Source organism: Scylla paramamosain, chromosome 17, assembly GCF_035594125.1.
Source record: "Scylla paramamosain isolate STU-SP2022 chromosome 17, ASM3559412v1, whole genome shotgun sequence".
Classification (NCBI taxonomy): domain Eukaryota; kingdom Metazoa; phylum Arthropoda; class Malacostraca; order Decapoda; family Portunidae; genus Scylla; species Scylla paramamosain.
The window spans coordinates 18,702,643-18,722,500 of NC_087167.1; the positions used below are offsets into that span (position 1 = coordinate 18,702,643).

The 19,858-nt window shown below is 41.0% G+C and overlaps 1 protein-coding gene across 10 annotated transcripts in view; it reads left to right on the forward strand.

The window, feature by feature from the left end:
• LOC135108568 (RNA-binding protein Pasilla-like) overlaps positions 1-19,858 on the forward strand; it is a 145,705-nt gene that overhangs the window by 70,245 nt on the left and 55,602 nt on the right. The window lies entirely within an intron of this gene.

Below are 19,858 nucleotides of genomic sequence, written 5' to 3' on the forward strand. Positions count from 1 at the left end.
ATAAGGATCATAAAATAAGTGAACAAGGCTAGTACATAGTCATATACAGAGTTGCCTCCTATCCTCCCACTAAAACAATGATTTGTCAAGATTAGTAATTAATATATATATATATATATATATATATATATATATATATATATATATATATATATATATATATATATATATATATATATATATATATATATGTGTGTGTGTGTGTGTGTGTGTGTGTGTGTGTGTGTGTGTGTGTGTGTGTGTGTGTGTGTGTGTGTGTGTACATACAATAGAATGCAAGATCAAATGCATGAAAATTTTTAGTTTTCATGCCACTCCATGATGTTTTGCATTTCTATAAGTTGCTGTATCTTTAAAACACAAAAGAAAAACACTGAAATATTATAATGCATTACACATGCCTTTATTATTGCATTTGTGTATGCATAAATACTAATACAGAGATTTTTTTTTTTATTAATTATTATTATTTTTTTTCTTTCTCTCATTGAACAATAGTGACAAAATTCTAATTCAAATTTATTTTGTACAAACTGGTGTTTGCAGTCTTGGACTTTAAAGTTCATTATGCATTAAGATTGAATAGTTACATTTCATCTCTGTCATTATATTGGGTAAGTACATATGCTATGGATTCTAATGATAGTTCAGGATATTGAATATAATCTCATCTTTATTCTTGGCCTTGAAGTGTGTTTCAGGTCATAAAATTTAATTGTATATGCAGTTCTGCATTTCAGCAATACTGAGAAAATCAAGTTGTCCATATTGCGTGAACTATGGTTGATTGTTTATCATGAAAGTTTCTGTGCATTTAATTGCAAAGTATATCTGTGCTTGTGTGAGTGTTGACTATTAAGGATAGGAAATCTAGTTTGTTACTACTCGAAGGTTTTCAACGCATGTGATAAATTAGATGATATTTGTGATATAGTAGTAGTTGCTTACTCAGTTTGATTTTAAGTTTTCATATTCATAAGTATCTGTGATATTGGATGAAATAAGAATGTTCTGTAGAGCTTCATTAGGGTAATATGTAGGGATTAATCTCAGCTTATCTAGTTTGAATGTGAGTGAATGTTTAAATAACCATTAATGTGCTTCCATTCATGTTTTTCTGAAGTTCTGAATTTGTTACCTCATAGAAAAGGGAGTCATAGTGATAGTGATTAAGGAGGCAAGCATCTTGGCATGTTTGAATATTTTTTTAATTGATGGAAATGTATTTTCACACGAGGCATAAAAAATAATGAGAATATAAAAAAGAAAGTTATGTCTGAAATTTAAAACAACAGCATGGCTAGAGCAAAATTTTAATTCCTTGCTGTTATCTTTGCTGTAGTCTCACTTGCCACTCCATGGAAATAAGGTAGCAGCTAAATGTACAGAGATATGGAGCCTGCAGCTGCTGCACCATAGCATACTCATCAAACATTGTCACAACTTCAGGCACTGATTGAAACATTTTGCTTAGCACAGTCTTACAGAAATAAGGTGACAGTGGTGGCAACAAGATCTGATGGTGATGAAGTCACTGGAGTGGAGTGAACAATACCTGTTCAGAGAGGAAACCAGATTCCACTACTATAATTTATTCACTCATGTTGGATCTTTAGATGGTGAGAAAGGATGCCTGTGATTGGTTGCAACTTTCCCTCACCAGGCTACATGTCACATGCTCCAGTGACACTTTTTGTGTCATATGCTTTAACTCATTTTGTATACAAGATGGGGAATTTTATTTGATATCACAAGACTTGGCTCTGACAGAACCCAGAGATGTTTGTCAAAAAACCTGCTATAACAAAAATTTAAGGCATAATGAATGTGATTGGGAACTTGATTTTTTTTACAGATGATTGCTATATTCAGTAGAGTGCAAAAGCATTCAGAAAATTTTTTTTTCTCTTATAAATAAACTCCTTAAATGTAATGGTCTGGTCAGAATGCTTGACTTCTGATCTTTCTAAAATTTCTGATTGGGGCAGAGCAAACTTGGTATTGTTCAATGCCTCAAAAACTCAATTCCTCCATCTATCAACTCGACACAACCTTCCAGACAACTATCCCCTCTTCAATGACACTCAACTGTCCCCCTTTTCTACACTGAACATCCTCGGTCTGTCCTTTACTTATAATCTGAACTGGAAACTTCACATCTCATCTCTAGCTAAAACAGCTTCTATGAAGTTAGGTGTTCTGAGACATCTCCGCCAGTTTTTCTCAGCCCCCCCAGCTGCTAACTCTGTACAAGGGCCTTATCCGTCCATGTATGGAGTATACTTCACATGTCTGGGGGAGTTCCACTCATACTGCTCTTCTAGACAGGGTGGAATCAAAAGCGTTTCGTCTCCTCTCCTCTAATTGACTGTCTTCAGCCTCTCTCTCACCGCTGCAATGGTGCATATCTAGCTGTCTTCTACTGCTATTTTCATGCTAACTACTCGTCTGATCTTGCTAACTGCATGCCTCCCCTCCTTCCACGGCCTCGCTGCACAAGACTTTCTTCTTTCTCTCACCCCTATTCTGTCCACCTCTCTAATGCAAGAGTTAACCAATATTCTCAATCATTCATCCCTTTCTCTGGTAAACTCTGGAACTCCCTGCCTGCTTCTGTATTTCCACTTTCCTATGACTTGAATTCCTTCAAGAGGGAGGTTTCAAGACACTTATTCATCAATTTTTGACCACTGCTTTGACCCTTTTATGGGACTGGCATTTCAGTGGGCTTTTTTTTTTATTAGATTTTTGTTGCCCTTGGCCAGTGTCCTTACATAAAAAAAAAAAAGATTGAAGACAAAATGTTAAAAAAGCAAAACACAATATTATTGATATTTTATTATTTTGTGTTTTCCTTTGGTGGACTGAGAAAAATCTTTAGATATGGGACACTGTGTGTGTTTTGTAAACAGTGTTTTGAATATATGAGGCAATAGTGTTGCCCACTGTGCTGTATTAGTGCTGATCAGTGAGTGTTCAAATGGTTTGGGCGTGTGGAGAGGATGGAGGAAAGAAAAGTAGTAAAGAGAATAATATGGTTAGATGTGTGTGGTGGAAGATTAAGTAAGTGGGAGGCTTGCCTGAAGTGGATGAAGTGTACAAAGAGAGCACTGACTGAGAGAGGGATGACTATATGGTAAGCAAGAGTTATTGTGCATCATAAAGATGATTGGAGAGTAACAGTGGTGAGTGCACGAAAATAATGTGATCTTATTGACCCTCTCATTGATCCCTGGGAAGGGGTGCAGGCCATTATGTAGGAAGCACCTTGCTCAGGATTGGAGTAGGTGCAAGGTATGTAACAGTCTCATTGTGAAATAAGAGTTTGAGGAGTAATTGTAGAATAACATGGAGGAACAAAATAAGAAATTACAAATTAAGAAGAAAAGTTGGTGTTTTGAGAGAGATGGCTGGATAAGTGGATCAGTATGTGTTTAGATGGTTTGGGCATGCAAAGAGAATGGAGGACAGAAAACTTGTAAAGAGAATAATGTGGTGAGATGTGTGCTGTGAAAGGTTAAGAGGAAGGCCACACCATGAGTGGATGGACTGTGTGAAGATAATACTGAATGAGAGAAGAAGAATGACTATGCAGAAAGTAAGAGCAGTTATGCTTGATAAAAGTGAATGGAGGGTAATAGTGATGAACACATGAAAATGATGTCTCATGCACCCCTGGGAAGGACTGTAGGCACACTAGGCAAGGCCCATTGGTGTATGAACCCAGTTAGGATGTGGAGCACTCTGTAAGAAGTACCCTGCATCTGCTGTGGTCTCAGGATTGCAGTAGGTGCAGGGTAGGGAATAGTTTCATTATGAAGGGGCAGGAGTAAATATGTATGCTGTTGGGCCTTGTGGATGTGTGTGGCCAGCTGTACTATGCCTAAGTTTTTGTAGTGTAGTATTATGAGACTATCCCTTTCCACCAGGGACTGATAGGGGCTATGAGTGTGTCTTTTTCTGTCTCCCTCTTTAGGGAAGTAGTTACATTCACTGCTGGATACAGTGATTGTACATAAAAAAGTATTATTGAAATCTTGGGTGGTTTCCACCTATATTCATAATTTCTTGATTTTTGTCTTACTGGGTTTCTGCAAACATCTCTGTGTTCTGCAATCACTGCCAAATCTCAGGATGATAATGGATACCATCTGTCACAAATCTAATCATTATTAGGGGTTCTATCAAGGCCACTCTACTAGTGATCTTCTGGCTTTCCTTACTGAGTCTTAATCATCCTCTTTTAGAAATTTTGGTGAAGCTTTTACTGTTGCCTTAGACATATCAAAAGCTTCTGATAGAGTCTGGCACAAAGCTTTGATTTCCAAAATACCATCCTATGGCTTCTATCCTTCTGTCTATCACTTTATTTCAAGTTTCCTTTCTGACCCATTCTATTGCTGTTGTGGTAGACAGTTACTGTTCTTCTCCTAAGCTCCTAAACTAAGTTCTTCAAGCATGAAACATTTAAGTTTAGGAAGGAGATGGGAAAAAATTGGTTCTCAAATAGAGTGGTAGATGAGTGGAACGGACTCAGTAATCATGTTGTTAGTGCAAGGACATTAGAGAGCTTTAAGAGAAGATTAGACAGGTTTATGGATGGGGATAATATATGGAAATAGGTAGGTATATTTCAAACAAGGACTGCCACGTGTAAGCCTGGTCGCTTCTTGCAGCTTCCCTTATTTCTTATGTTCTTATGTTCAAAATCTTTTAACAGTGGTGTTCCTTAGAGTTCTATTGTTACCCACTCTCTTCCTATTATTCATCAGTGATCAAAACCAAACTTCTTGTCCTATCCACTCCTATGCTGATGATACCATTCTGCACTTTTCCCTGTCTTTTCATAGATGTCCAACCTTTCAGGAAGTAAACAGTTCATGCAGGGAAGCCACAGAATGCCTAACTTCTAAAATTTCTGATTGAGGCACAGCAAACTTAGTATTGTTTAGTCCCTCAAAAACTCAATTCTTCCATCTATCAGCTCAACACGACTTTTCAGACAACTATCCCCACTTCAATGACACTCAACTGTCCCCTTCTTCCACACTGAACATCCTTTACTTATAATCTAAACTGGAAACTTCACATCTCATCTCTAGCTAAAACAGCTTCTATGGAATTAGGCATTCTGAGTTGTTTCCAGTTCCACCCCCTCTCCCCCCATCTACTAACTCTGTATGGAGTATGCTTCACATGTATGGAGGATTCCACTCATACTGCTATTTTAGATAAGGTTGAAACAAAAGCTTTTCTTCTTATCAACTCTCCTCTAACTGTTCTCTGACTGGTCTTCTGATCTTGCTAACTGCATGCCTCCCCTCCTCCCACGACCTTGCTGCACAAAACTTCTTTCTCTCATTCTCTAATGCAAGAGTTAACTGGTATTCTCAGTCATTCATCCCTTTCTCTGGAACTCCTTCATATTGAACTCTTTCAAGAGGGAGGTTTCAAAACACTTATCCTGCAATTTTAAATGATTCTTTTGACATTTGGGACTGGCACCTCAGTGTTTCTCTCTCTCTCTCTCTCTCTCTCTCTCTCTCTCTCTCTCTCTCTCTCTCTCTCTCTCTCTCTCTCTCTCTCTCTCTCTCTCTCTCTCTCTCTCTCTCTCTCTCTCTCTCTCTCTCTCTCTCTCTCTCTCTCTCTCCTCCCCCTTGGCCAGTGACTCTCATATGTAAAGAATAATAATAATAATAATAATAAAAAATAAGGCTTATGATGCAGAAATAGACATCACTGGAGCATGTGTCGTGTAGCCTGGGTCAGAGTGTTGATGGAGAAACTTGCAACCAATTAGCAGCATACTTTCTTTGCAGGTTAGGAGCCAAGTTGTAGTTCTCAAGTAAGAAGCCATAGACTGTGGTGGATGAAATTTTTGTGTTGTCCAAATGCAAGTGGCACAACACAGGACTTTTTCTAACAGCTGAAAATTTTGAAGTGGATTTTTCACTGAAAGATTTCTGCCCACACTATAAATGGTATTATCAATTCAGTAGTGTCCTTTGAGAAAGCAATTAAAGGACTATTTTTCTATTGAGAAATATCAAAATTTTTAAAATGGAGAAAGTGAAAGTGATATGATTTTTTCTCCATCAGTTTTAACTCTCTCTGAAACTATAAGATATAATTTTCCTCATAATTTGCACATGTGTAGTATCTTTTTCTTTTTAGTTAACTGAAAATTGATGGGTGTGAAACAAGTTGAAAATTTTCAATTAAAAATGATTTCTGGTTATGATACAAATTTCATGAAATTTCTACATCATAAATAAACACTTGAAAATGACATGACAACATTAAAGTCATACAGCTTAAAAAAAAAAAGTGCCCTTCTTAAGATGGCTTCTATGAATACAGCGAAGTCTGTCTTTTGGCACTTACGGGACTAAGCAGGTGCCAAAACACTGAATGTGCTGAAAGATCAGATGTGAATTTCATCACCTATATTATCAAAAAATAAATGAGTACATAGGCTACTATTTACTTATTCCCCAAGCAGAGCAAGGGGGCTCTAATTTTGTTACCGCACATATCTACAACCCACCGCTCCACTTGGCCCCTGGAGGATACAATGATGATTTGGCCAGGAGCACCTTTTTTGGTGTCCATCGCATATAAAAATTGCAACTGTTGTCTCAGACACCTCCTAGTTGGTAACTTTTGATGGTGCATCTTTCTTGTTTTATGACATTTCTTTGTCAGACCCACCATTTTGCTGTATTTTGCATATTTTGATTTATCAGCATGTGAGCGAAGGTTTCTGCCTTGCAATTTACACAATTATTGCCTTGTCACTTCAGCTCAAGCTCAAGTGTGCAAATTATGTGAATTATTTGTTGTAGCTCACTTCATATACAGGATAACAAGTTTTGGTTGATGCCTTCTGACTCAGCAGCGACTAGAATCAAGATGTTAAAACTTGACAAGACAAAAAAGAAAATGGTATTACGATGAGTTCAACTGTGAGGTTGTTAAAAAAATGTTTATAACATGTTTTACCTATGCTTGCTATTTTCAACAGATAATAATTGAATGTTGAAATACAGAGCCTGCCCAAGTTATGAGGCGACGAGTTACAAATATTCAGAGATATGATCAGTCTGCTCGCAAAATTAAATTGTGCTCTCAACATTGTTCCCAAATTTGGTGCTACACACCATATTTCCATACAACACAGCAGCATAGTGAAGGACCACCTACTGCCCCAGGACATGGGCCCTGTTGTAGTTTATTTTGAGACTAGTTTAAAATTTTAATTTAAAAAACTTAGAACCCCACAGCTGCTGGTAGAAGGTCCTTTAAGTTGCTTCACAGCTTAAAGTCCATATTGCAGTCCAGTTTGGCCTCAGCAAACTTGATAGATAAATAGATTTTTTCTAGTTTCCTTTCATGAAACTTTCTCTGGCTCTTCTTCCTCCTCACTCTCCTCTTTCATCTCCAGAGCAGCAGGATTTGTCACACTTAAAATGATTTGCTGGTCAATCTGCTCCTCAATCACTGGTGGATTTTCATTCACAAAGACAGAGAGGAGAAAGACAAAAGACAATACTCATTCTCATATTCTTTTTTTTTTTTTTTTACTCTCTGGCTGTTATGCTTTGGATTGCTAATATTGCTTTCCTCCCCTCTTCAGTCTAGTACTTTATTTGTATATTTCAAGTTTATACCAAAATTTTCTCGTATACACCACTCACACCACGTGTACCCATGAGTGCTAGGAGTAGAGCCTACGTGTGATGGCAGACAATTCCGGCGCTCCAGTGCTGTTTATAAACTTACCATATGCCAATACCTTTTAGAAATATAGAGCCAAAAGATCAAATAACTTTCAGATTGGGACTGTTTTGCAAAAGTGCTGAAACATCAGGTTTTCCCAAATGTTGAATACTGAAAGATGGGACTTTTGCTGCATACTCTAATTTGTGAGGATGTAGCCAGTAAAATAAGTGAAAATACATTTTTTGAACATTTAATTCATATTTATAATTATTAGTGGTTTTAAACAGTAGGCTACAGATAGACATTTGCAGTCTTTGTTTTATTTTATATGATATGGTTTACAGAAGAAAAATTAATCTTTATTACTTCTGATGGACTTAGTTGTATTTTATGAAGACTTTTATTTTAAAGCTAAAGAATACTTTTGGTTTTTAACTGTTTGGGATTAGTAGTGAAAATATTTGTCTATAATCATTGTAGACTGTGATTGGATGATAAGTAATACTGAGGTTTAAGGGACCAAAACACTGAGTTTGAAATCACTTGCTCCTCAGCATTCACTCCCTTGTATACTGCTAATGTGGTCATCACAGTGGCCTGCTTGACTGGTTAGTGTCTCATTTTGATGTCAGCTTTTCCAAAGTTTTTATATCTTGCTACTTCATGAGGACAAAGTACCTTGTGCATTACAATTTTAAAGGTTTTAAATTAGCCAGCTGATCATCCATCCAAGGTGTGCTTTTGTCACATACTTGCTTGAGTTACCTAGCTTCATTTGATTTTGCAGCAAGGGAGTTCTTTTTTTAACCCACTTGCATGGAGGACAGCTGGGTGCAAGAATTCCCACTCTCCTACCAAACTTTGTACTTTTGTGATGTAGTTATTGTGTCTGGTGACTGATAACTATTTCCCTGCATCTGGATGCGCGGATGATGGCAGTGTGACTAGGGTTCCTTGTAAAGTCAAGCACAAAATGATGGACCCACGACTATTTTTCATACAACCTTCCACCCCTTCTAATCTTTTATGGAATAATTCATTAGTAAAGAAAAGCTTCAATATGAAGGGCAGCGGTTGACTTAAAGGAAGGGGATTTATAAAATGATTCACACCTGTGGGGCCCCACTCCCCCCCCCCTCTCTCTCTCTCTCTCTCTCTCTCTCTCTCTCTCTCTCTCTCTCTCTCTCTCTCTCTCTCTCTCTCTCTCTCTCTCTCTCTCTCTCTCTCTCTCTCTCTCTCTCTCTCTTTATTTAAACAAATATTTACAGAAAGGCTAAAAATTCCACGTTGAGTATGGAATTATTTAAAAGCCTATGATAGTATTATTTACAGGGAATAACACTATACGTACTTGAAATAAAGATAATAATACAATAATGAAATATATTAATGTAAAACTAAAATTTAAAGTGCCAGTGGTGACAGGTGCGTGCTACGCTAGCTGTGGGCTGCCAGCTTCACCTGGTGTGTGAACGTGTCCTGCACTTGGGGCGTGGCCACCGTGAACGTGTTCCACAGCCACGAAGTCCTGGCTGTGTAGGTGCGCTGGTGTTGGCTAGAGCGAGATCGAGGCACCTTCATAAGCTCGTCGCTACTGGCTGCAGCTCTGGTGTACCTCTGCACTGTGTGTGGCAGCAGCCTCAGGGGGTCAAGGTGGGGGACCCTCTGCACCTGAGTTTTGTGACACACCACTAGTGCCGACACATCCCGGCAGTGCTCCAATGATGTTACTGATGCTGGGTGCTGTTAGTCCTTGTTGGTGGCCACCAAGTGCAGGGCTCACTGCTGCACAGCATCCAGTCTCTGCATGTGGGTGGCAGTACTCAACATCCAGGACAGGGCACTGTACTCCTTACATGGGCGTATATGTCCCCTGTATAGCATGAGGATGCCCCGTGGGTCAAGGGTGTTTGCCATCTTGTGCAGGGCAGAGACTCAAAGTGAGGTCTGACGAGTGACGACAGCGATGTGATTGAAGCATAGGCCATGGTCCACAGACACGCCCAGGATCTTGATGTAATCCTGAAGTGACAGGCTCTTGACTCCAAAATACAGCTGTCCTGAGACTGTGTGTGAGGCACCTGGGGACTGCAAGATGACCATCGCCTGCGTCTCCTCAGGATCGAAGTTAATCTGCCACATCTTTCCCCACTGCTCCACCAGTCCGAGTTGCCAGCTCAGCTCAGTGACGGCACGCTGACTGTTGAGGCGGCAGTAGGAGCGGGAGAGTGTGCAGTCGTCGGTATATGCTGCCACAGATGACAGCTGCCGGAGGAGGTCGTCGATGTATATGTTCGATAGGACTGGGCCCAAGACAGAGCCTTGTGGAACTGAACCCCAGACAGGTGAAGGCCTTGATGACTGCCCATTGACTACTTCCTGAAGGGTCCTACCCTCGAGGTAATCTTCGTGCAGTCGTCGGTATATGCTGCCACAGATGACAGCTGCCGGAGGAGGTCGTCGATGTATATGTTCGATAGGACTGGGCCCAAGACAGAGACTTGTGGAACTGAACCCCAGACAGGTGAAGGCCTTGATGACTGCCCATTGACTACTTCCTGAAGGGTCCTACCCTGGAGGTAATCTTCAAGCAGCATTAGCAGGTCACCTTGGACACCTTTGGCTTGAAGCTTTTCAATGAGCCCCACGTGCCAGACCTTGTTGAAAGCCCCAGCAATGTCCAGGGCCACCACCAGGGTGTCCAGTACTTCTTCCAGGGCATCTTGCCAGTCCTTGGAGAGAATGAGGAGGTCTGCGGTGGATCGGCCAGGCCTGAAGCCAAACTGCCTGTCTGAGAGGAGGTGGTTCTCGCTCAGGTGTTGGCAGATGACAGCAGACACTATTTGCTCCAGCAACTTGCCCACCACTGAGAGCAGGGAGATGGGTCTGTAGTTACTGGGCTCAGACCTTGAGTTTTTCTTGTGGACTGGGACCACATGCGCTTCCTTCCATAGTGAGGGCCACTTCTTTTCCCTCAGGCAAGATGTGAAGACGGTGGTGAGAGGAGCTGACAGCTCTCTAGCGCAGTGCTTGAGGAGCCGTGGGCTGACGTCATCTGGGCCTGTGGCTTTACCCACATCCACCGCACAGAGTAGCCGCTCAACCTGCTCTGCCGTCACCAAGACATTGGTGACAGTGCAATCAGTTTCTGGGGCCAGCTGTGGTACAGGTTGTACTGAATCATCAACCTTCATCTTGTTGGTGAAAAGCTCGGCAAGAAGTGTGGCCAGTGTGGCCTTGTCTGCACTGCTCATGGCGGTGGATCCGTCAGGTCTGTTGAGTGGAAGAAGAGTCTCACAGTGACATGCTCCTTGTTGCTCCTTCACCTGATTCCACCAGGTCTTGTTGCCAACACCTGGGCCACTGAGCTTTCACCTTCTGTCCTCCCTTAGCTGATTCCTTGCCCATCTGCAGATGGACATCATCCTCTTACTCGCCTCCCGGTGCAGCGTCTTGTTCCTACATGATGGTTGTCACTTGTACCTCACCCAGGTAGCATGCTTGGCCTTGGCAGATGTTCTGCAGCGAAAACCAAACCAGGCGGGATCACCAGGCCTGGAGAAATATACTCGGCTGGGCACATGCTGCTGTTGGAGGCCAAGGAGCCTGGTGGTGAGGGCATGTGCCTTGGTCTCACCATCTCCCCATAAGAAGGGCCTCCCAGTCTGTGTTCTCCATGTCCTGCTTCATGGATGGCCAGTCCGCCCTGTTCCAAAGCCAGATGGTACGTGGAATAGTGTCTTCCCTTGCCGTTAGCAGCTCGACCTGAGACAGTATGTCAAAGTGGTTTGAGATGCCCACTGGTCCTATCTGCTGGCAGCTGATGCTGGCTTCGGGTAGGTCTGTCACCACAGGATCCAGCAGCCCTCGTGTGTAGGGAAGGTGACATGGTTGGTTAGGCCCTGAACAGCCAAGAGATTACTGAAGGCATCCTGCTCCATGTGGAAGTTCAGGTCCCCCACTATCATCACATGGGAACACTTGTGATGCTGGAGCAGGGTGTCAAGCTCTTCCGTCAGGAAATCTAACGGGGCTTGTTCTTGTCTCGGGGGGGCAGTACATGACACAGAGGAGAAGCCCACTGTTGTCTGCAAGTACCACCTTGAAGAACAGTGCCATCAGGTATGGCACGGCTACCTCAAGTTCCTGTGTTTGGAGGCCGTCCTTAAAACAGGCAGCGACACACCTCCGCCTGCTCTATTTTCCCGGTCCATCCTCACCCACAGGGAGTAGCCTGATATTTTGCCAAACGTTGGCTCCACCTCATCACTCAGCCATATTTCTGTCACTGCGACAATGTCAGCACTATGTCTCAGCACGAAATTGTGGCTAAGGTCATCTACATTGATGCAGAGTCCTCTCATGTTGGTGGAGACCACGGTCAGGTAACAGCTGGGGCATCTGTTCCCTTGCCTCCTTGCATTGGCTTGGGAGTGAGGTGTGGTGGTGAGGCGAGACACGAGGAGGGATTCCAGCTGGGGTAGTGAATGGGTTGTGGCTGCCAGGAAGGCTGGGGGGGCCTTGAAAGGGCTGCTGGGGGTGGGGAAGTTGTTGCCTCGCTAAACTCTCTGTCAAAACCCTCATGAACATTCTCTCCTGCCTTTGTTCTTGGTGTTCGTCAGCAGCGCAGCTGTAGCACATCTCAGCTGTGTGGCCGGGGCAGAAGCAGTAGTCACATCAGACCCTTTGCTCTCCCCTGTGCCTCACTGGGTACGTGGACACCTGTGGCTGAGTCTTGCGAGGAGGAGGGACAGGTCGCTGGTCAGGTGTGTTGGGGTGACTTCCTGCCTGCTGCTGACCACATCGCTGTCACTGGGTCTTCTTCCTGCTTCCATTGTTGTTGTTGTTGTTGTTGCTCGTATCGCTATCGCTGGGTACAGAGACAGGACTCGTCACAGTAACCCCTATATCTGCACAACACTGTACACTGTCATAACACTGTGTATCCATCACTGCACTGTACACTTATACATTACGTGTTGGTATGCTGGCAGGTGGGAGGGCGCTGGATCATGCTGACTGCAAATGAAATGAGACCACGTTTTTGGAGAGTATCGTCACAGTAACCCTTGCGGCCTCACAACGCTATTCACTGTTACAACACTGAATCTCCGTCACTGCACTGTATACTATTACCTGTCACTTTTAAATGTCGTATTGGTGTGCTGGTATGTGGAGGGTACCGGAGTATGCTGACTGTAGATGGGATGAGACAACGTGCGAGTTCAGTTACGGAGCAACCTGTGGACACGTCCTCACCCTGCGACTCTCTCTCTCTCTCTCTCTCTCTCTCTCTCTCTCTCTCTCTCTCTCTCTCTCTCTCTCTCTCTCTCTCTCTCTCTCTCTCTCTCTCTCTCTCTCTCTCTCTCTCTCTCTCTCTCTCTCTCTCTCTCTCTCTCTCAGACACACACACACACACACACACACACACACACACACACACACACACACACACACACACACACACACACACACACACACACACACACACACACACACACACACACACACACACACACACACACAATTTTAGATGGGATGGTAGTACTGCACAGCTACAGTGCTACATCACACCTGATATGAAGACAAAACACACTTTCTTTTAGGGATTTTGGCACTCACTCTTTTCCTATTATTCATCAGTGATCTAAACCAAATTTCTTGTCCTATCCACTCCTATGCTAATGATACCACACTGCACTTTTTCACGTCATTTGTAGAGGTCCAATCCTTGTAGAAGTAAGCAGCTCATGCAGGGAAGACACAGAATGCCTGACTTCTGAGCTCTCTAATATTTTTTATTGATCAGAGCAAATTTAATAATGTTCAATGCCTCAAAAACTTGATTCCTCCATTTATCAACTCAACACAACCTTCCAGATATCTATCCCTCTTCTTCAGTGACACTCAGCTGTCCCCCTCTTTTTATAATGAACATCCTCACTTTACTTATAATTAAAACTAGAAACTTCACATTTCATCTCTAGCTAAATCAGTTTCTATGAAGTTAGATGTTCTGTGTTATCTCTTACTTAGTTTTCATCATCCCCTAGCCCCCCATATATGAATTATGCTTCACATGTAAGGGAGGATTCCACTCACACCACTATTTGAGAGAGGGTGGAATCAAAAGATTTTTGTCTTATCAGCTTCTCTCCTCTGACTGTCTTCAGCCTCTCTCTCATTGTTGCAGCTCTTGCTATCTTCCACTGGTATTTTCATGCTAACTGCTTCTCTGATATTGCTAACTGCAAACCTTCCCTCCTCCTGTGGCCTGGCTGTACAAGGCTTCTTTCTTTGTCTTACTCCTATTCTGTCCACCTCTAATGCAAGAGTTAACCAGTATTCTGTCATTCATCCCTTTCTCTGGTGAACTCTAGAACTCTCTGCCTACTTCTGCATTCCCTCCTTCCTATGACTTGAGCTCTTTCAAGAGGGAGGTTTCAAGGCACTTATCCTGTTTTTTATTCTTTCTGATATCTTTATGGGAAATAGCATTAAGTGGGCTTTTCTTTTTATTAAAAATTTTTGTTGGCCTTGGCTGGTGGCTTAACACACACACACACACACACACACACACACACACACACACACACACACACACACACACACACACACACACACACACACACACACACACTACAATTTTTTTCATAACTTTATTATGAAAGAATAACATTTTTTTCCACAAAACATCCTTGTAAAATAGGGGTGCATCCTATGCAAAACTGCATCTAATATGCCAGCAAATAAGATATATATATATATATATATATATATATATATATATATATATATATATATATATATATATATATATATATATATATATATATATATATATATATATATATATATATATATATATATATATATATATATATATATATATATATATATATATATATATATATATATATATATATATATATATATATATATATATATATATATATATATATATACTCGTATATATACAGTAGAACCTTGGTTCTTGAACTTAATTAGTTCCAGGATGCTGCTCAAAATCTGAAGTGTTTGAATACTGAAACTATTTTCCCTCTTAGGAATCAATGTGAAATGGATTAATCCATTCCAGGACACCAGTCTACCCTGTTTTAGTGGCTTATGACAGATGCTCCCACAGGCAAGCTGGCTGCTTCGCAACATTTCCAGCTCACAAATTATTTATTTGGAAAGGAGGCATTAAATGAACTTAGTGATGTTTGAACTCATCAGATGATACTGTTTAAACAGTGCAGGTATTCTCTTTGTCACTAATCTAGCGAGGGAAACCTTACAGAGGGACACAGAGAGGTTACTTACTGCCAAAATGAAGGTGATCATAACACTCAGACATCTTCCTGCTGGGAAAAGCTACTGGAAAAATGCAGTTTTATATATATATATATATATATATATATATATATATATATATATATATATATATATATATATATATATATATATATATATATATATATATATATCAGGCGCGCGGTGCAACAACGACGTAACCGTGAAATTTGAGATTTCGTGTTTTTGCCTGCTCCGTGTGGTAGAAGGGTGTAAAAGTCTCGTGGTGATGTCGGCCAAGTCATATTCGACCATCTAAGCACCTGTACTAAGGCTCAAAGTCGAGCGTAGTGCGGAGAAATAACGTGCCGGTAATGAGTAAGCTTTATTTTTTACGCTCGGAAAAAAATTCATAAAAAATTTATTTATTTACCAATCTTCATGAAAGTTTCACCTAATACTATGTGTAATAGGCTCTAACACATTATTAACAAATGAAAACAATATCGGGAAAAAAAATTATTACCTACGGTATACGCGTTAATTAACGCGTAAGTCATCCACCCAAAATCGTCACCTATCACTTCGAAACCTACATCCCCAAACAGAACTACCCAAGACCTTTCAAATGATGTATAATACTTACTTATTTAAGGGTATCCTATTGTGCGCAATCAGTGTTTAACTTTGAGCGCGTTTTTCTCGAAACTTCCATTTCTCGGTTACGTCGTTGTTGCACCGCGCGCCTGATATATATATATATATATGTATATATATATATATATATATATATATATATATATATATATATATATATATATATATATATATATATATATATATATATGTATGTATGTATTTATGTATATACAGTAAACCCTCGTGATACTGGATGCCATTATAGTAGATTTCCACATTTAATGGACATGTATGGCCTATGGATCATCCATTGGATATACCAGATAAAAGTCAGTAAATGAAATGGAACGTTTGACCAGCAGCTGGAATATTAACTGTATATTATTATTATTATTGATAATTTATTAAGTGCTTATAACACACATTCTATAGTATTTTACATCAGGTACATGTTTGTCATCATAAATATTTCATTACACTGTGGCATGTTGACATGCTTGAAGTTTTTTTTTAGTGGTAAGAAATCCTGGTAAGTGGCGTTGGCAGCGAGGGAATGAGTGATGGTGGGAGGGAGGGAAGATGCGGGTGGTGGTGTTGGTGGGGAGCATACACTGCGCTGACCAGAATTGTGCTGTCTACCATAATTATGGTATTTCTGTCATAATTTTGTGTTTGTCTGCCATCTGCCATACACTATGCCATAATATATAGAAAAAAAAGTCATAATTTTCACATTGCTGTATAATAATTTGGGCTGGCCAGCAGCACAACCCTGGCACCCAGACAGTGCTTCTGCCTGAGTCTTATATCAGCAGATATTATTAGAGTTTGTAGCCCTCCTGACCCACTCACTACCACTTTTATAGGATTTTCACCTTTAACGTAAGTGGCTTCGCCCCTATTAGTCTAGTACAACAAGGGTTTGTTGCACATATATATATATATATGTGTGTGTGTGTGTGTGTGTGTGTGTGTGTGTGAGGCATCGCGTGCAGTAGTATACCCAAGTGCCACCCTTCCAGAAATCGAGATAATGGTATCACAGAGTTCCGCGAGGTCTGTTCTATGTGGTTGTTGACAGACATTGCTCAGAAAATAAGGTTGTATGTCCATAATAATGGTTTAGATTTTGGACCTTTTTGGCCAAAGGGCTGCTTTAGCCTATGTATTGGTGCAGTAGTATACTCATCCACCAGTTCCTGAGAGGACAGCATGCATGACTGTACTCATGCGCCAAACCAGGATAGACAGTCTCGTCCCAAGCCTGTGTGGAGCATGCTCCAATTACTCTTGCTCTCGTCCCCAGCCTGTGAAGTGCGCCTGCCTCAATTCTCTGCTTTGTTTTGTATCACACACACATACCTATCACTCGCTCTGTATCATGTGAAACTTTATTATTCTTATCATTATTTGTTGGGATTTACATTTTCTCTGACAAGGGACATTATTAAATGACAAATCATGGAATTTTCAGGTATTTTCTGAACTATTTTCTTTAATTTCTAAATCATATTTTTTGTTGTTATATTTTCTGTGCCAAAGGACTCGTGTTAAAATGTACGAACAATGAGCTTTAAAAGGGTATAAGAATTATTATCCGAGCTGTAATAGTCTTGGAGAAAATCTTTTTTATACTTTGAAAACTTTAGAGCCGTTTCCTGAGAATTTTAAGAAATTACACATGTGTATACTACTGCAGGCGACGCCTTAATATATATATATATATATATATATATATATATATATATATATATATATATATATATATATATATATATAGCAGGGTATGCAACAACACATGGTCATTATAACCTACAACTGCAATTACACACAAAAATTTTAATAAATATTTAATCAACCCCTACTTCAGTGAGGATGAAGAGTTGGACAATGATGATGAAGAGCCTATGTGCTTGAACCACATGACCTGGATACCCCAGGCCCCAGCAATGAACCTGCCAAGAAGAGGAAGTATACCATGCCACTGTTTCAGGTGGAGGAACAAGAGGAGGAGGAGGAGGAGGAGGAGGAGGAGGAGGAGGAGGAGGAGAAGAAGAAGAAGAAGAAGAAGAAGAAGAAGAAGAAGAAGAAGAAGAAGAAGAAGAAGAAGAAGAAGAAGAAGAAGAAGAAGAAGAAGAAGAAGAAGAAGAAGAAGAAGAAGAAGAAGAAGAAGAAGAAGAAGAAGAAGAAGAAGAAGAAGAAGAAGAAGAAGAGAGGGACAAAAGGATAGGAAAGGGCAAGAGCACAGGCAGACCCAAACGCAAGCCTAAGAGTGCCCTTCAAGAGAGGCCCATAACCTCGAAAAAGGACATCAACAATCCCCCACTGCCCACTTACAACCACGAAGCACCTTCATGTGTGAAGAGTCCACAGCAATATTTTCACAGGTTTTCAGCCACCAGCTCATCAAATACATCACCTGTCAAACAAACTTGTATGCCACTCAGGGTGTTGCTACAACCTTCTCCACCACTGAACATGAGATCACAAACTTCATGGCCATTCTGCTCTACATGGAGATTGTGCAGTGTCCCTCCTTGGATGATTATTGAGCCATATGCACAAGAGTACCACAAATGGCTGACATCATGTCCTCAAAGTGCTTTCAACTTGTATGAATCATACACTTCAATGACAATTCCCAACTTCATGGCACTGTAGACAAGTTTTTCAAGGTATGCCCCCTCTTCACCATCATCATCAAAATCTTCCAGGAAGAGCCTGAAACACTGAAGCAGTCCATCGATGAGGTCATGGTGGGCTATAAAAGGAAGACTGCTGGGAATCTGAGAGAGTACATCCAGCTGAAACCAGATAAAGTTGGGGTTCAAGCTGTTCTCTAGAGTATCAGAGGATGGGTTCATCCACAACATGATACTTTATCAGGGATCAATGAAAGTGACACTGCAAGCCAGCGTCATTCCCCTCTGCCCAGAGCAGAAGACACTGATAGGCATAAGGTAGACTTATGGTCTATTGCAAGTTATGGTCCTTGCAAGCACCATAACTTCTACCTGCACCACCACCATATTTGCTGACAATTACTTCATCAGCTAGGAACTTGTGAGATACCTCTGAGCCTGAAACTGCAGATACATAGGCACAGCCAGGGAGGCACGTACTGGAAAATCTCCACTGAAAACCATCCCAGAGATGAACAGGAAAGCTGTACTTCAGGGAACATACTGTTACACACCTAGTGATGACAATATCCTGGCAATTCAGTTGAAAGACAACAATATTGTCACTATCCTCTCCACTGACATAGGTGTAAACCCTGTCACAAACTGTCTATGGTACTTGAAGGAGACCAGGAAGAAGGAAGAGGTGGTCTTTCCCAGTGTCATTATGTTGTACAATGCAAACATGGGGGGGATCAACAAAAGTGATATGCCTATTCACCTCTATCATACCCACATAAAATCAAAAAGGTGGTACATGAGACTACATATTGCCTGGACCTGTGTGTGTGCAATGCCTGGCTATGCTATAGGTGTGATTGCAGGGCTCTTGGGGAGATAAGGGGCCTCTCACTGAAGGACTTCTGGTTGGAGATATTCACATCTCTTAGCAGCCGTTGTATTGCCTGCAATACAAAGGCAGTCAAGAAGTTCGACAGGAATGTCCCCTGGAGGCAGCACCAGCACCTTCAAACTCCCAAGGCTTATCAGAGGTCAATGCACCCCAACTCCAGATGCCTCAGTGCACTTCGATAAGACCCTTTCCATGCTCCTCCTCTACCAGATCCGGCAGACCTGTAAGCAGACCTGTTGGAAGGGAAACATAATTCGCTCAAACTTTGCTTGCTGGGTCTGTAAGGTCCACCTATGCCTCTATGCCTAGAGGAATTGCTCCAAGGACTACCATGAGGCTGTGTCATAGGTCAGCGGACTAGACATTGTGGGGGACAGGGGAGGTAACTTGGACTATGTTTGGAGTACAATAATAACTTGTATTTTTATATAATACAATGTTATAGCTTTTATTATATGTTTTTCAGCCATCTATTTACATTTTCAATATTGCACAATCATGTATTTTTTTTAACCATAGATGGGCACAAGCACATGTCATCACTTCATCAAAATCATTATTTTACCATATGGCAGGTTACCATATTTGATCATGTCATCAACCTCATTTTCCAAACTTAAAAAGAAAAAAATTGAAAAATGTTCATATATAAAAATATCTTAGGATG